Source organism: Chiloscyllium punctatum, chromosome 37 (genome assembly GCF_047496795.1).
Source record: "Chiloscyllium punctatum isolate Juve2018m chromosome 37, sChiPun1.3, whole genome shotgun sequence".
NCBI classification, from domain to species: domain Eukaryota; kingdom Metazoa; phylum Chordata; class Chondrichthyes; order Orectolobiformes; family Hemiscylliidae; genus Chiloscyllium; species Chiloscyllium punctatum.
The window spans coordinates 72,548,451-72,566,088 of record NC_092775.1 but is presented as its reverse complement, the minus strand read 5'-3'; positions in this window follow the sequence as shown (position 1 = coordinate 72,566,088).

The following is a 17,638-nucleotide window of genomic DNA, read 5'->3' as shown; positions in this document are numbered from 1 at the left end:
TCTGAAACAGAGGGGCTGAAACAGAGGGTCTGAAACAGAGGGTCTGAAACAGAGGGTCTGAAAAAGAGGGGCTGAAGCAGAGGGCGAGAAACAGAGGGTCTGAAACAGAGGGTCTGAAACAGAGGGTCTGAAACAGAGGGTCTGAAACAGAGGGCGAGAAACAGAGGGTCTGAAACAGAGGGTCTGAACAAGAGTGTCTGAAACAGAGGGCGAGAAACAGAGTGTCTGAAACAGCGGGCTAGGAACAGAGGGTCTGAAACAGAGGTGCTGAAACAGAGGGCGCGATACAGAGGGCATGAAACAGAGGTTCTGAAACAGAGGGTCTGAAACAGAGGGTCTGAATCAGAGGGCGAGAAACAGAGGGCGAGAAACAGAAGGTCTGAAACAGATGGTCTGAAACAGAGGGCGAGAAACAGAGGGCGAGAAACAGAGAGCGAGAAGCAGAGGGCGAGAAACAGAGGGCGAGAAACAGAGGGCGAGAAACAGAGGGTCTGAAACAGAGGGGCTGCAACAGAGGGCGAGAAAGAGAGGGTCTGAAACAGAGTGCGAGAAACAGAGGGTCTGAAACAGAGGGTCTGAAAGAGAGGGGCTGAAACAGAGGGTCTGAAACAGAGGGCGAGAAACAGAGGGGCTGAAACAGGGGGCGAGAAACAGAGGGTCTGAAACAGAGGGTCTGAAAAGGAGGGCGAGAAACAGACGGCAAGAAACAGAGGGCGAGAAACAGAGGGTCTGAAAGAGAGGGGCTGAAACAGAGAGTGAGAAACAGAGTGCGAGGAACAGAGGGCGAGGAACAGAGGATCTGAAACAGAGGGGCTGAAACAGACGGTGCGAAACAGAGGGACTGAAACAGAGGGTCTGAAACAGAGGGTCTGAAACAGAGGGTCTGAAACAAAGATCGAGAAACAGAGGGTCTGAAACAGAGGGTCTGAAACAGAGGGCGAGAAACAGAGGGCGAGAAACAGAGGGTCTGAAACAGAGGGCGAGAAACAGAGGGTCAGAAACAAAGGGTCTGAAACAGAGGGCGAGAAACAGAGGGTCTGAAACAGAGGGTCTGAAACAGAGGGTCTGAAACAGAGGGGCTGAAACAGAGGGCGAGAAACAGAGGGCGAGAAACAGAGGGTCTGAAACAGAGGGGCTGAAACAGAGGGCGAGAAACAGAGGGCGAGGAACAGAGGGGATGAAACAGAGGGGCCGAAACAGAGGGGCTGAAACAGAGGGAGAGAAACAGAGGGGCTGAAACAGAGGGGCTGAAACAGAGGGGCTGAAACAGAGGGAGAGAATCAGAGGGCGAGAAACAGAGCGCGAGAAACAGAGGGTGAGAAACAGAGGGGCTGAAACAGAGGGCGAGAAACAGAGGGCGCGAAACAGAGGGTCTTAAACAGAGGGTCTGACACAGAGGGTCTGAAACAGAGGGTCTGAAACAGAGGGTCTGAAACAGAGGGTCTGAAACAGAGGGGCAGAAGCAGAGGGCGAGAAACAGAGGGTCTGAAACAGAGGGTCTGAAACAGAGGGTCTGAAACAGAGTGCGAGAAACAGAGTGTCTGAAACAGAGGGCTAGGAACAGAGGGTCTGAAACAGAGGTGCTGAAACAGAGGGTCTGAATCAGAGGGCGAGAAACAGAGGGCGAGAAACAGAAGTTCTGAAACAGAGGGTCTGAAACAGAGGGCGAGAAACAGAGGGCGAGAAACAGAAAACGAGAAGCAGAGGGCGAGAAACAGAGGGCGAGGAACAGAGGGCGAGAAACAGAGGGTCTGAAACAGAGGGGCTGCAACAGAGGGCGAGAAATAGAGGGTCTGAAAAAGAGTGCGAGAAACTGAGGGCGAGAAACAGAGGGGCTGAAACAGAGGGGCTGAAACAGAGGGGCTGAAGCAGAGGGCGAGAAACAGAGGGCGAGAAACAGAGCGCGAGAAACAGAGGGTGAGAAACAGAGGGCGAGAAACAGAGGGCGCGAAACAGAGGGCGCGAAACAGAGGGTCTGAAACAGAAGGTCTGAAACAGAGGGTCTGAAGCAGAGGGCGAGAAACAGAGGGCCTGAAACAGAGGATCTGAAACAGAGGGTCTGGAATAGAGGGTCTGAAACAGAGGGCGAGAAACAGAGGGCGAGGAACAGAGGGTCTGAAACAGAGGGGCTGAAACAGAGGGCGCGAAACAGAGGGTCTGAAACAGAGGGTCTGACACAGAGGGTCTGAAGCAGAGGGTGAGAAACAGAGGGTCTGAAACAGAGGGTCTGAAACAGAGGGTCTGAAACAGAGGGCGAGAAACAGAGGGTCTGAAACAGAGGGCGAGAAACAGAGGCCGAGAAACAGAGGCTCTGAAACAGAGGGGCTGAAACAGAGGGCGAGAAACAGAGGGTCTGAAACAGAGGGCGAGAAACAGAGGGCGAGAAACAGAGGGTCTGAAACAGAGGGGCTGAAACAGAGGGCGAGAAACAGAGGGTTAGAAACGGAGGGTCTGAAACAGAGGGCGAGAAACAGAGGGCAAGAAACAGAGGGTCAGAAACAGAGGGGCTGAAACAGAGGGCGAGAAAAAGAGGGTCTGAAACAGAGGGTCTGAAACAGAGGGGCTGAAGCAGAGGGCGAGAAACAGAGGGTCTGAAACAGAGGGTCTGAAACAGAGGGTCTGAAACAGAGGGCGAGAAACAGAGGGTCTGAAACAGAGGGACTGAACCAGAGGGTCTGAAACAGAGGGCGAGAAACAGAGTGTCTGAAACAGAGGGCTAGGAACAGAGGGACTGAAACAGAGGTGCTGAAACAGAGGGCGCGAAACAGAGGGCATGAAACAGAGGGTCTGAAACAGAGGGTCTGAAACAGAGGGTCTGAATCAGAGGGCGAGAAACAGAGGGCGAGAAACAGAAGGTCTGAAACAGAGGGTCTGAAACAGAGGGTGAGAAACAGACGGCGAGAAACAGAGAGCGAGAAGCAGAGGGCGAGAAACAGAGGGCGAGAAACAGAGGGCGAGAAACAGAGGGTCTGAAACAGAGGGGCTGCAACAGAGGGCGAGAAAGAGAGGGTCTGAAACAGAGTGCGAGAAACAGAGGGTCTGAAACAGAGGGTCTGAAAGAGAGGGGCTGAAACAGAGGGTCTGAAACAGAGGGCGAGAAACAGAGGGGCTGAAACAGGGGGCGAGAAACAGAGGGTCTGAAACAGAGGGTCTGAAAAGGAGGGCGAGAAACAGAGGGCGAGAAACAGAGGGCGAGAAACAGAGGGTCTGAAACAGAGGGTCTGAAAGAGAGGGGCTGAAACAGAGAGTGAGAAACAGAGTGCGAGGAACAGAGGATCTGAAACAGAGGGGCTGAAACAGAGGGCGCGAAACAGAGGGACTGAAACAGAGGGTCTGACACAGAGAACCTGAAACAGAGGGTCTGAAACCCAGGGTCTGAAGCAGAGGGCGAGAAACAGAGGGTCAGAAACAGAGGGTCTGAAACAGAGGGTCTGAAACAGAGGGTCTGAAACAAAGGTCGAGAAACAGAGGGTCTGAAACAGAGGGTCTGAAACAGAGGGTCTGACACAGAGGGTCTGAAGCAGAGGGTGAGAAACAGAGGGTCTGAAACAGAGGGTCTGAAACATAGGGTCTGAAACAGAGGGCGAGAAACAGAGGGTCTGAAACAGAGGGCGAGAAACAGAGGCCGAGAAACAGAGGCTCTGAAACAGAGGGGCTGAAACAGAGGGCGAGAAACAGAGGGTCTGAAACAGAGGGCGAGAAACAGAGGGCGAGAAACAGAGGGTCTGAAACAGAGGGGTTGAAACAGAGGGCGAGAAACAGAGGGTTAGAAACGGAGGGTCTGAAACAGAGGGCGAGAAACAGAGGGCAAGAAACAGAGGGTCAGAAACAGAGGGGCTGAAACAGAGGGCGAGAAACAGAGGGTCTGAAACAGAGGGTCTGAAACAGAGGGGCTGAAGCAGAGGGCGAGAAACAGAGGGTCTGAAACAGAGGGTCTGAAACAGAGGGTCTGAAACAGAGGGTCTGAAACAGAGGGCGAGAAACAGAGGGTCTGAAACAGAGGGACTGAACCAGAGGGTCTGAAACAGAGGGCGAGAAACAGAGTGTCTGAAACAGAGGGCTAGGAACAGAGGGTCTGAAACAGAGGTGCTGAAACAGAGGGCGCGAAACAGAGGGCATGAAACAGAGGGTCTGAAACAGAGGGTCTGAAACAGAGGGTCTGAATCAGAGGGCGAGAAACAGAGGGCGAGAAACAGAAGGTCTGAAACAGAGGGTCTGAAACAGAGGGCGAGAAACTGATGGCGAGAAACAGAGAGCGAGAAGCAGAGGGCGAGAAACAGAGGGCGAGAAACAGAGGGCGAGAAACAGAGGGTCTGAAACAGAGGGGCTGCAACAGAGGGCGAGAAAGAGAGGGTCTGAAACAGAGTGCGAGAAACAGAGGGTCTGAAACAGAGGGTCTGAAAGAGAGGGGCTGAAACAGAGGGTCTGAAACAGAGGGCGAGAAACAGAGGGGCTGAAACAGGGGGCGAGAAACAGAGGGTCTGAAACAGAGGGTCTGAAAAGGAGGGCGAGAAACAGAGGGCGAGAAACAGAGGGCGAGAAACAGAGGGTCTGAAACAGAGGGTCTGAAAGAGAGGGGCTGAAACAGAGAGAGAGAAACAGAGTGCGAGGAACAGAGGGCGAGGAACAGAGGATCTGAAACAGAGGGGCTGAAACAGAGAGCGCGAAACAGAGGGACTGAAACAGAGGGTCTGACACAGAGGGTCTGAAACAGAGGGTCTGAAACCCAGGGTCTGAAGCAGAGGGTGAGAAACAGAGGGTCAGAAACAGAGGGTCTGAAACAGAGGGTCTGAAACAGAGGGTCTGAAACAAAGGTCGAGAAACAGAGGGTCTGAAACAGAGGGTCTGAAACAGAGGGCGAGAAACAGAGGGCGAGAAACAGAGGGTCTGAAACAGAGGGTCTGAAACAGAGGGCGAGAAACAGAGGGTCAGAAACAAGTGTCTGAAACAGAGGGCGAGAAACAGAGGGTCTGAAACAGAGGGTCTGAAACAGAGGGTCTGAAACAGAGGGGCTGAAACAGAGGGCGAGAAACAGAGGGCGAGAAACAGAGGGTCTGAAACAGAGGGGCTGAAACAGAGGGCGAGAAACAGAGGGCGAGGAACAGAGGGGATGAAACAGAGGGCCGAAACAGAGGGGCTGAAACAGAGGGAGAGAAACAGAGGGGCTGAAACAGAGGGGCTGAAACAGAGGGGCTGAAACAGAGGGCGAGAAACAGAGGGTTTGAAACAGAGGGCGCGAAACAGAGGGCGCGAAACAGAGGGTCTGAAACAGAGGGTCTGAAACAGAGAGTCTGAAACAGAGGGTCTGAAACAGAGGGTGAGAAACAGAGGGTCTGAAACAGAGGGGCTGAAACAGAGGGGCTGAAACAGAGGGTCTGAAACAGAGGGCGAGAAACAGAGGGGCTGAAACAGGGGGCGAGAAACAGAGGGTCTGAAACACAGGGTCTCAAACAGAGGGTCTGAAACAGAGGGCGAGAAACAGAGGGTCTGAAACAGAGGGTCTGAAACAGAGGGGCTGAAACAGAGGGTTAGAAACAAAGGGGGAGAAACAGAGGGTCTGAAACAGAGAGGCTGAAACAGAGGGCGAGAAACAGAGGGTCTGAAACAGAGGGTCTGAAACAGAGGGTCTGAAGCAGAGGGCGAGAAACAGAGGGTCTGAAACAGAGGGTCTGATACAGAGGGTCTGAAACAGAGGGGCTGAAACAGAGGGCGAGAAACAGAGGGTTTGAAACAGAGGGCGCGAAACAGAGGGCGCGAAACAGAGGGTCTGAAACAGAGGGTCTGAAACAGAGAGTCTGAAACAGAGGGTCTGAAACAGAGGGTGAGAAACAGAGGGTCTGAAACAGAGGGGCTGAAACAGAGGGGCTGAAACAGAGGGTCTGAAACAGAGGGCGAGAAACAGAGGGGCTGAAACAGGGGGCGAGAAACAGAGGGTCTGAAACACAGGGTCTCAAACAGAGGGTCTGAAACAGAGGGCGAGAAACAGAGGGTCTGAAACAGAGGGTCTGAAACAGAGGGGCTGAAACAGAGGGTTAGAAACAAAGGGGGAGAAACAGAGGGTCTGAAACAGAGAGGCTGAAACAGAGGGCGAGAAACAGAGGGTCTGAAACAGAGGGTCTGAAACAGAGGGTCTGAAGCAGAGGGCGAGAAACAGAGGGTCTGAAACAGAGGGTCTGATACAGAGGGTCTGAAACAGAGGGGCTGAAACAGAGGGCGAGAAACAGAGGGTCTGGAACAGAGGGTCTGAACCAGAGGGTCTGAAACAGAGGGCGAGAAACAGAGTGTCTGAAACAGAGGGCTAGGAACAGAGGTTCTGAAACAGAGGTGCTGAAACAGAGGGCGCGAAACAGAGGGCATGAAACAGAGGGTCTGAAACAGAGGGGCTGAAACAGAGGGGCTGAAACTGAGGGCGAGAAACAGAGGTTCTGAAACAGGGGGTCTGCAACAGAGGGTCAGAAGCAGAGGGCGAGAAACAGAGGGTCTGAAACAGAGGGCGAGAAACAGAGGGTCTGAAACAGTGGGGCTGAAACAGAGGGCGAGAAACAGAGGGTCTGAAACAGAGGGTCTGAAACAGAGGGTCTGAAACAGAGGGCGAGAAACAGAGTGTCTGAAACAGAGGGCTAGGAACAGAGGGTCTGAAACAGAGGTGCTGAAACAGAGGGCGCGAAACAGAGGGCATGAAACAGAGGGTCTGAAACAGAGGGTCTGAAACAGAGGGCGAGAAACAGAGGTTCTGTAACAGGGGGTCTGCAACAGAGGGTCAGAAGCAGAGGGCGAGAAACAGAGGGTCTGAAACAGAAGGCGAGAAACAGAGGGTCTGGAACAGAGGGGCTGAAACAGAGGGCGAGAAACAGAGGGTCTGAAACAGAGGGTCTGAAACAGAGGGTCTGAAACAGAGGGCGAGAAACAGAGGGTCTGAAACAGAGGGCTAGGAACAGAGGGTCTCAAACAGAGAATCTGAAGCAGCGGGCGAGAAAAAGAGGGTCTGAAATAGTGGGTCTGAAACAGAGGGTCTGAAACAGAGGTCGAGAAACAGAGGGTCTGAAACAGAGGTCCTGAAACAGAGGGTCTAAGGCAGAGGGCGAGAAACAGAGGGTCTGAAACAGAGGGTCTGAAACAGAGGGTCTGAAACAGAGGGGCTGAAACAGAGGGCGAGAAACAGAGGGTCTGAAACAGAGGGTCTGAAACAGAGGGGCTGAAACAGAGGGCGAGAAACAGAGGGTCTGAAACAGAGGGTCTGAAGCAGAGGGCGAGAAAAAGAGGGTCTGAAACAGAGGGTCTGAAACAGAGAGTCTGAAACAGAGGGTCTGAAGCAGAGAGGGAGAAACAGAGGGTCTGAAACAGAGTGCGAGAAACAGAGGGTCTGAAACAGAGGGTCTGAAAGAGAGGGGCTGAAACAGAGGGTCTGAAACAGAGGGCGAGAAACAGAGGGGCTGAAACAGGGGGCGAGAAACAGAGGGTCTGAAACAGAGGGTCTGAAAAGGAGGGCGAGAAACAGAGGGCGAGAAACAGAGGGCGAGAAACAGAGGGTCTGAAACAGAGGGTCTGAAAGAGAGGGGCTGAAACAGAGAGTGAGAAACAGAGTGCGAGGAACAGAGGATCTGAAACAGAGGGGCTGAAACAGAGGGCGCGAAACAGAGGGACTGAAACAGAGGGTCTGACACAGAGAACCTGAAACAGAGGGTCTGAAACCCAGGGTCTGAAGCAGAGGGCGAGAAACAGAGGGTCAGAAACAGAGGGTCTGAAACAGAGGGTCTGAAACAGAGGGTCTGAAACAAAGGTCGAGAAACAGAGGGTCTGAAACAGAGGGTCTGAAACAGAGGGTCTGACACAGAGGGTCTGAAGCAGAGGGTGAGAAACAGAGGGTCTGAAACAGAGGGTCTGAAACATAGGGTCTGAAACAGAGGGCGAGAAACAGAGGGTCTGAAACAGAGGGCGAGAAACAGAGGCCGAGAAACAGAGGCTCTGAAACAGAGGGGCTGAAACAGAGGGCGAGAAACAGAGGGTCTGAAACAGAGGGCGAGAAACAGAGGGCGAGAAACAGAGGGTCTGAAACAGAGGGGTTGAAACAGAGGGCGAGAAACAGAGGGTTAGAAACGGAGGGTCTGAAACAGAGGGCGAGAAACAGAGGGCAAGAAACAGAGGGTCAGAAACAGAGGGGCTGAAACAGAGGGCGAGAAACAGAGGGTCTGAAACAGAGGGTCTGAAACAGAGGGGCTGAAGCAGAGGGCGAGAAACAGAGGGTCTGAAACAGAGGGTCTGAAACAGAGGGTCTGAAACAGAGGGCGAGAAACAGAGGGTCTGAAACAGAGGGACTGAACCAGAGGGTCTGAAACAGAGGGCGAGAAACAGAGTGTCTGAAACAGAGGGCTAGGAACAGAGGGTCTGAAACAGAGGTGCTGAAACAGAGGGCGCGAAACAGAGGGCATGAAACAGAGGGTCTGAAACAGAGGGTCTGAAACAGAGGGTCTGAATCAGAGGGCGAGAAACAGAGGGCGAGAAACAGAAGGTCTGAAACAGAGGGTCTGAAACAGAGGGCGAGAAACTGATGGCGAGAAACAGAGAGCGAGAAGCAGAGGGCGAGAAACAGAGGGCGAGAAACAGAGGGCGAGAAACAGAGGGTCTGAAACAGAGGGGCTGCAACAGAGGGCGAGAAAGAGAGGGTCTGAAACAGAGTGCGAGAAACAGAGGGTCTGAAACAGAGGGTCTGAAAGAGAGGGGCTGAAACAGAGGGTCTGAAACAGAGGGCGAGAAACAGAGGGGCTGAAACAGGGGGCGAGAAACAGAGGGTCTGAAACAGAGGGTCTGAAAAGGAGGGCGAGAAACAGAGGGCGAGAAACAGAGGGCGAGAAACAGAGGGTCTGAAACAGAGGGTCTGAAAGAGAGGGGCTGAAACAGAGAGAGAGAAACAGAGTGCGAGGAACAGAGGGCGAGGAACAGAGGATCTGAAACAGAGGGGCTGAAACAGAGAGCGCGAAACAGAGGGACTGAAACAGAGGGTCTGACACAGAGGGTCTGAAACAGAGGGTTTGAAACCCAGGGTCTGAAGCAGAGGGTGAGAAACAGAGGGTCAGAAACAGAGGGTCTGAAACAGAGGGTCTGAAACAGAGGGTCTGAAACAAAGGTCGAGAAACAGAGGGTCTGAAACAGAGGGTCTGAAACAGAGGGCGAGAAACAGAGGGCGAGAAACAGAGGGTCTGAAACAGAGGGTCTGAAACAGAGGGCGAGAAACAGAGGGTCAGAAACAAGTGTCTGAAACAGAGGGCGAGAAACAGAGGGTCTGAAACAGAGGGTCTGAAACAGAGGGGCTGAAACAGAGGGCGAGAAACAGAGGGCGAGAAACAGAGGGTCTGAAACAGAGGGGCTGAAACAGAGGGCGAGAAACAGAGGGCGAGGAACAGAGGGGATGAAACAGAAGGTCTGAAACAGAGGGTCTGAAACAGAGGGCGAGAAACAGAGGGTCTGAAACAGAAGGTCTGAAACAGAGGGTCTGAAACAGAGGGCGAGAAACAGAGGCCCTGAAACAGAGGATCTGAAACAGAGGGTCTGGAATAGAGGGTCTGAAACAGAGGGCGAGAAACAGAGGGCGAGGAACAGAGGGTCTGAAACAGAGGGGCTGAAACTGAGGGCGCGAAACAGAGGGTCTGAAACAGAGGGTCTGACACAGAGGGTCTGAAGCAGAGGGTGAGAAACAGAGGGTCTGAAACAGAGGGTCTGAAACATAGGGTCTGAAACAGAGGGCGTGAAACAGAGGGTATGAAACAGAGGGTCTGAAACAGAGGGCGAGAAACAGAGGCCGAGAAACAGAGGCTCTGAAACAGAGGGGCTGAAACAGAGGGCGAGAAACAGAGGGTCTGAAACAGAGGGCGAGAAACAGAGGGCGAGCAACAGAGGGTCTGAAACAGAGGGGCTGAAACAGAGGGCGAGAAACAGAGGGTGAGAAACGGAGGGTCTGAAACAGAGGGCGAGAAACAGAGGGCGAGAAACAGAGGGTCTGAAACAGAGGGGCTGAAACAGAGGGCGAGAAACAGAGGGCGAGGAACAGAGGGGATGAAACAGAGGGCCGAAACAGAGGGGCTGAAACAGAGGGAGAGAAACAGAGGGGCTGAAACAGAGGGGCTGAAACAGAGGGGCTGAAACAGAGGGTCTGAAACAGAGGGTCTGAAACAGAGGGCTAGGAACAGAGGGTCTCAAACAGAGAATCTGAAGCAGCGGGCGAGAAAAAGAGGGTCTGAAATAGTGGGTCTGAAACAGAGGGTCTGAAACAGAGGTCGAGAAACAGAGGGTCTGAAACAGAGGTCCTGAAACAGAGGGTCTAAGGCAGAGGGCGAGAAACAGAGGGTCTGAAACAGAGGGTCTGAAACAGAGGGTCTGAAACAGAGGGGCTGAAACAGAGGGCGAGAAACAGAGGGTCTGAAACAGAGGGTCTGAAAGAGAGGGTCTGAAACAGAGGGCGAGAAACAGAGGGTCTGAAACAGAGGGTCTGAAGCAGAGGGCGAGAAAAAGAGGGTCTGAAACAGAGGGTCTGAAACAGAGAGTCTGAAACAGAGGGTCTGAAGCAGAGAGCGAGAAACAGAGGGTCTGAAACAGAGGGCGAGAAACAGAGGGCGAGAAACAGAGGGTCTGAAACAGAGGGCCTGAAACAGAGGGCGAGAAACAGAGGGTCTGAAACAGGGGGTCTGAAACAGAGGGTCTAAAGCAGAGGGCGAGAAAAAGAGGGTCTGAAACAGAGGGTCTGAAACAGAGAGTCTGAAACAGAGGGTCTGAAGCAGAGGGCGAGAAACAGAGGGTCTGAAACAGAGGGCGAGAAACAGAGGGCGAGAAACAGAGGGTCTGAAACAGAGGGCCTGAAACAGAGGGCGAGAAACAGAGGGTCTGAAACAGAGGGTCTGAAACAGAGGTTCTAAAGCAGAGGGCGAGAAACAGAGGGTCTGAAACAGAGGGTCTGAAACAGAGGGTCTGAAACAGAGGGGCTGAAACAGAGGGCGAGAAACTGAGGGTCTGAAACAGAGGGTCTGAAACAGAGGGTCTGAAACAGAGTGCGAGAAACAGAGGGTCTGAAACAGAGGGCTAGGAACAGAGGGTCTGAAACAGAGGGTCTGAAACAGAGGGCGCGAAACAGAGGGTCTTAAACAGAGGGTCTGACACAGAGGGTCTGAAACAGAGGGTCTGAAACAGAGGGTCTGAAATAGAGGGTCTGAAACAGAGGGCGAGAAACACAGAGTCTGAAACAGAGGGGCTGAAAGAGAGGGCGAAAAACAGAGGGTCTGAAACAGACGGCGAGAAACTGAGGGCGAGAAACAGAGGGGCTGAAACAGAGGGTCTGAAACAGAGGGGCTCAAACAGAGTGCGAGAAACAGAGGGCGAGAAACAGAGCGCGAGAAACAGAGGGTGAGAAACAGAGGGCGAGAAACAGAGGGCGCGAAACAGAGGGCGCGAAACAGAGGGTCTGAAACAGAAGGTCTGAAACATAGGGTCTGAAACAGAGGGCGAGAAACAGAGGGCCTGAAACAGAGGATCTGAAACAGAGGGTCTGGAATAGAGGGTCTGAAACAGAGGGCGAGAAACAGAGGGTCTGAAACAGAGGGGCTGAAACAGAGGGCGCGAAACAGAGGGTCTGAAACAGAGGGTCTGACACAGAGGGTTTGAAGCAGAGAGTGAGAAACAGAGGGCCTGAAACAGAGGGTCTGAAACAGAGGGCGAGAAACAGAAGGTGAGAAACAGAGGCTCTGAAACAGAGGGGCTGAAACAGAGGGCGAGAAACAGAGGGTCTGAAACAGAGCGCGAGAAACAGAGGGCGAGAAACAGAGGGTCTGAAACAGAGGGGCTGAAACAGAGGGCGAGAAACAGAGGGTGAGAAACAGAGCGTCTGAAACAGAGGGCGAGAAACAGAGGGCAAGAAACAGAGGGTCTGAAACAGAGGGTCTGAAACAGAGGGTCTGAAACAGAGGGTCTGAATCAGAGGGCGAGAAACAGAGGGCGAGAAACAGAGGGTCTGAAACAGAGGGTCTGAAACAGAGGGCGAGAAACAGAGGGCGAGAAACAGAGAGCGAGAAGCAGAGGGCGAGAAACAGAGGGCGAGAAACAGAGGGCGAGAAACAGAGGGTCTGAAACAGAGGGGCTGCAACAGAGGGCGAGAAAGAGAGGGTCTGAAACAGAGTGCGAGAAACAGAGGGTCTGAAACAGAGGGTCTGAAACAGAGTGGCTGAAACAGAGGTCGAGAAACAGAGTGCGAGAATCAGAGGGTCTGAAAAGGAGGGCAAGAAACAGAGGGCGAGAAACAGAGGGCGAGAAACAGAGGGTCTGAAACAGAGGGGCTGAAACAGAGGGCGAGAAACAGAGGGTGAGAAACAGAGCGTCTGAAACAGAGGGCGAGAAACAGAGGGCAAGAAACAGAGGGTCTGAAACAGAGGGTCTGAAACAGAGGGTCTGAAACAGAGGGCGAGAAACAGAGGGCGAGAAACAGAGAGCGAGAAGCAGAGGGCGAGAAACAGAGGGCGAGAAACAGAGGGCGAGAAACAGAGGGTCTGAAACAGAGGGGCTGCAACAGAGGGCGAGAAAGAGAGGGTCTGAAACAGAGTGCGAGAAACAGAGGGTCTGAAACAGAGGGTCTGAAACAGAGGGGCTGAAACAGAGGTCGAGAAACAGAGTGCGAGAATCAGAGGGTCTGAAAAGGAGGGCAAGAAACAGAGGGCGAGAAACAGAGGGCGAGAAACAGAGGGTCTGAAACAGAGGGGCTGAAACAGAGGGCGAGAAACAGAGGGTGAGAAACAGAGCGTCTGAAACAGAGGGCGAGAAACAGAGGGCAAGAAACAGAGGGTCTGAAACAGAGGGTCTGAAACAGAGGGTCTGAAACAGAGGGTCTGAATCAGAGGGCGAGAAACAGAGGGAGAGAAACAGAGGGTCTGAAACAGAGGGTCTGAAACAGAGGGCGAGAAACAGAGGGCGAGAAACAGAGAGCGAGAAGCAGAGGGCGAGAAACAGAGGGCGAGAAACAGAGGGCGAGAAACAGAGGGTCTGAAACAGAGGGGCTGCAACAGAGGGCGAGAAAGAGAGGGTCTGAAACAGAGTGCGAGAAACAGAGGGTCTGAAACAGAGGGGCTGAAACAGAGGTCGAGAAACAGAGTGCGAGAATCAGAGGGTCTGAAAAGGAGGGCAAGAAACAGAGGGCGAGAAACAGAGGGCGAAGAAAAGAGGGTCTGAAACAGAGGGTCTGAAAGAGAGGGGCTGAAACAGAGAGCGAGAAACAGAGTGCGAGGAACAGAGGGCGAGGAACAGAGGATCTGAAACAGAGGGGCTGAAACAGAGGGCGCGAAACAGAGGGACTGAAACAGAGGGTCTGACACAGAGGGTCTGAAACAGAGGGTCTGAAACAGAGGGTCTGAAGCAGAGGGCGAGAAACAGAGGGTCAGAAACAGAGGGTCTGAAACAGAGGGTCTGAAACAGAGGGACTGAAACAAAGGGCGAGAAACAGAGGGTCTGAAACAGAGGGTCTGAAACAGATGGCGAGAAACAGAGGGCGAGAAACAGAGGGTCTGAAACAGAGGGTCTGAAACAGAGGGCGAGAAACAGAGGGTCTGAAACAGAGGGGCTGAAACAGAGGGGCTGAAACAGAGGGGCTGAAACAGAGGGTGAGAAACAGAGGGTCTGAAACAGAGGGGCTGAAACAGAGGGCGCGAAACAGAGGGACTGAAACAGAGGGTCTGAAACAGAGGGTCTGAAACAGAGGGTCTGAAGCAGAGGGCGAGAAACAGAGGGTCTGAAACAGAGGGTCTGAAACAGAGGGTCTGAAACAGAGGGCGAGAAACAGAGGGTCAGAAACAGAGGGTCTGAAACAGAGGGCGAGAAACAGAGGGTCTGAAACAGAGGGTCTGAAACAGAGGGTCTGAAACAGAGGGGCTGAAACAGAGGGCGAGAAACAGAGGGCGAGAAACAGAGGGTCTGAAACAGAGGGTCTGAAACAGAGGGCGAGAAACAGAGGGCGAGGAACAGAGGGGATGAAACAGAGGGGCCGAAACAGAGGGGCAGAAAAAGAGGGAGAGAAACAGAGGGTCTGAAACAGAGGGGCTGAAACAGAGGGGCTGAAACAGAGTGCGAGAAACAGAGGGTTTGAAACAGAGGGCGCGAAACATAGGGCGCGAAACTGAGGGTCTGAAACAGAGGGTCTGAAACAGAGGGTCTGAAACAGAGGGTCTGAAACAGAGGGCGAGAAACAGAGGGTCTGAAATAGAGGGTCTGAAACAGAGGGGCTGAAACAGAGGGCGAGAAACAGAGGGTCTGAAACAGAGGGCTGAAACAGGGGGCGAGAAACAGAGGGTCTGAAACAGAGGGTCTCAAACAGAGGGTCTGAAACAGGGCCGAGAAACAGAGGGTCTGAAACAGAGGGTCTGAAACAGAGGGGCTGAAACAGAGGGTGAGAAACAAAGGGGGAGAAACAGAGGGTCTGAAGCAGAGGGGCGGAAACAGAGGGCGAGAAACAGAGGGTCTGAAACAGAGGTTCTGAAACAGAGGGTCTGAAGCAGAGGGCGAGAAACAGAGGGTCTGAAACAGAGGGTCTGAAACTGAGGGTCTGAAACAGAGGGCATGAAACAGAGGGTCTGAAACAGAGGTGCTGAAACAGAGGGCGCGAAACAGAGGGCATGAAACAGAGGGTCTGAAACAGAGGGTCTGAAACAGAGGGCGAGAAACAGAGGTTCTGAAACAGGGGGTCTGCAACAGAGGGTCAGAAGCAGAGGGCGAGAAACAGAGGGTCTGAAACAGAAGGCGAGAAACAGAGGGTCTGAAACAGAGGGGCTGAAACAGAGGGCGAGAAACAGAGGGTCTGAAACAGAGGGTCTGAAACAGTGGGTCTGAAACAGAGGGCGAGAAACAGAGGGTCTGAAACAGAGGGTCTGAAGCAGAGGGCGAGAAAAAGAGGGTCTGAAACAGAGAGTCTGAAACAGAGGGTCTGAAGCAGAGGGCGAGAAACAGAGGGTCTGAAACAGAGGGCGAGAAACAGAGGGCGAGAAACAGAGGGTCTGAAACAGAGGGCCTGAAACAGAGGGCGAGAAACAGAGGGTCTGAAACAGAGGGTCTGAAACAGAGGGTCTAAAGCAGAGGGCGAGAAACAGAGGGTCTGAAACAGAGGGTCTGAAACAGAGGGTCTGAAACAGAGGGGCTGAAACAGAGGGCGAGAAGCAGAGGGTCTGAAACAGAGGGTCTGAAACAGAGGGTCTGAAACAGAGGGCGAGAAACAGAGGGTCTGAAACAGAGGGCTAGGAACAGAGGGTCTGAAACAGAGGGGCTGAAACAGAGGGCGCGAAACAGAGGGTCTTAAACAGAGGGTCTGACACAGAGGGTCTGAAACAGAGGGTCTGAAACAGAGGGTCTGAAATAGAGGGTCTGAAACAGAGGGCGAGAAACACAGAGTCTGAAACAGAGGGGCTGAAACAGAGGGCGAAAAACAGAGGGTCTGAAACAGAGGGCGAGAAACTGAGGGCGAGAAACAGAGGGGCTGAAACAGAGGGTCTGAAACAGAGGGGCTCAAACAGAGTGCGAGAAACAGAGGGCGAGAAACAGAGCGTGAGAAACAGAGGGTGAGAAACAGAGGGCGAGAAACAGAGGGCGCGAAACCGAGAGCGCGAAACAGAGGGTCTGACACAGAGGGTCTGAAACAGAGGGTCTGAAGCAGAGGGCGAGAAAAAGAGGGTCTGAAACAGAGGGGCTCAAACAGAGTGCGAGAAACAGAGGGCGAGAAACAGAGCGCGAGAAACAGAGGGTGAGAAACAGAGGGCGAGAAACAGAGGGCGCGAAACAGAGGGCGCGACACAGAGGGTCTGAAACAGAAGGTCTGAAACAGAGGGTCTGAAACAGAGGGCGAGAAACAGAGGGCCTGAAACAGAGGATCTGAAACAGAGGGTCTGGAATAGAGGGTCTGAAACAGAGGGCGAGAAACAGAGGGTCTGAAACAGAGGGGCTGAAACAGAGGGCGCGAAACAGAGGGTCTGAAACAGAGGGTCTGACACAGAGGGTCTGAAGCAGAGGGTGAGAAACAGAGGGTCTGAAACAGAGGGTCTGAAACAGAGGGCGAGAAACAGAGGGTCTGAAACAGAGGGTCTTAAACAGAGGGCGAGAAACAGAGGGCGAGAAACAGAGGCTCTGAAACAGAGGGGCTGAAACAGGGGGCGAGAAACAAAGGGTGAGAAACAGAGGGTCTGAAACAGAGGGCGAGAAACAGAGGGCAAGAAACAGAGGGTCTGAAACAGAGGGTCTGAAACAGAGGGTCTGAAACAGAGGGTCTGAAACAGAGGGTCTGAATCAGAGGGCGAGAAACAGAGGGCGAGAAACAGAGGGTCTGAAACAGAGGGTCTGAAACAGAGGGCGAGAAACAGAGGGCGAGAAACAGAGAGCGAGAAGCAGAGGGCGAGAAACAGAGGGCGAGAAACAGAGGGCGAGAAACAGAGGGTCTGAAACAGAGGGGCTGCAACAGAGGGCGAGAAAGAGAGGGTCTGAAACAGAGTGCGAGAAACAGAGGGTCTGAAACAGAGGGTCTCAAACAGAGGGGCTGAAACAGAGGTCGAGAAACAGAGTGCGAGAATCAGAGGGTCTGAAAAGGAGGGCAAGAAACAGAGGGCGAGAAACAGAGGGCGAGAAACAGAGGGTCTGAAACAGAGGGTCTGAAAGAGAGGGGCTGAAACAGAGAGCGAGAAACAGAGTGCGAGGAACAGAGGGCGAGGAACAGAGGATCTGAAACAGAGGGGCTGAAACAGAGGGCGTGAAACAGAGGGACTGAAACAGAGGGTCTGACACAGAGGGTCTGAAACAGAGGGTCTGAAACAGAGGGTCTGAAGCAGAGGGCGAGAAACAGAGGGTCAGAAACAGAGGGTCTGAAACAGAGGGTCTGAAACAGAGGGTCTGAAACAAAGGGCGAGAAACAGAGGGTCTGAAACAGAGGGTCTGAAACAGAGGGCGAGAAACAGAGGGCGAGAAACAGAGGGTCTGAAACAGAGGGTCTGAAACAGAGGGCGAGAAACAGAGGGTCTGAAACAGAGGGGCTGAAACAGAGGGTCTGAAACAGAGGGTCTGAAACAAAGGGCGATAAACAGAGGGTCTGAAACAGAGGGGCTGAAACAGAGGGCGCGAAACAGAGGGTCTGAAACAGAGGGCGAGAAACAGAGGGTCTGAAACAGAGGGCTAGGAACAGAGGGTCTCAAACAGAGGGTCTGAAGCAGCGGGCGAGAAACAGAGGGTCTGAAATAGTGGGTCTGAAACAGAGGGTCTGAAACAGAGGGCGAGAAACAGAGGGTCTGAAACAGAGGGGCTGAAACAGAGGGCGAGAAACAGAGGGCGAGAAACAGAGGGTCCGAAACAGAGGTCCTGAAACAGAGGGTCTAAGGCAGAGGGCGAGAAACAGAGGGTCTGACACAGAGGGTCTGAAGCAGAGGGTGAGAAACAGAGGGTCTGAAACAGAGGGTGAGAAACAGAGGGTCTGAAACAGAGGGGCTGAAACAGAGGGCGCGAAACAGAGGGACTGAAACAGAGGGTCTGAAACAGAGGGTCTGAAACAGAGGGTCTGAAGCAGAGGGCGAGAAACAGAGGGTCTGAAACAGAGGGTCTGAAACAGAGGGTCTGAAACAGAGGGCGAGAAACAGAGGGTCAG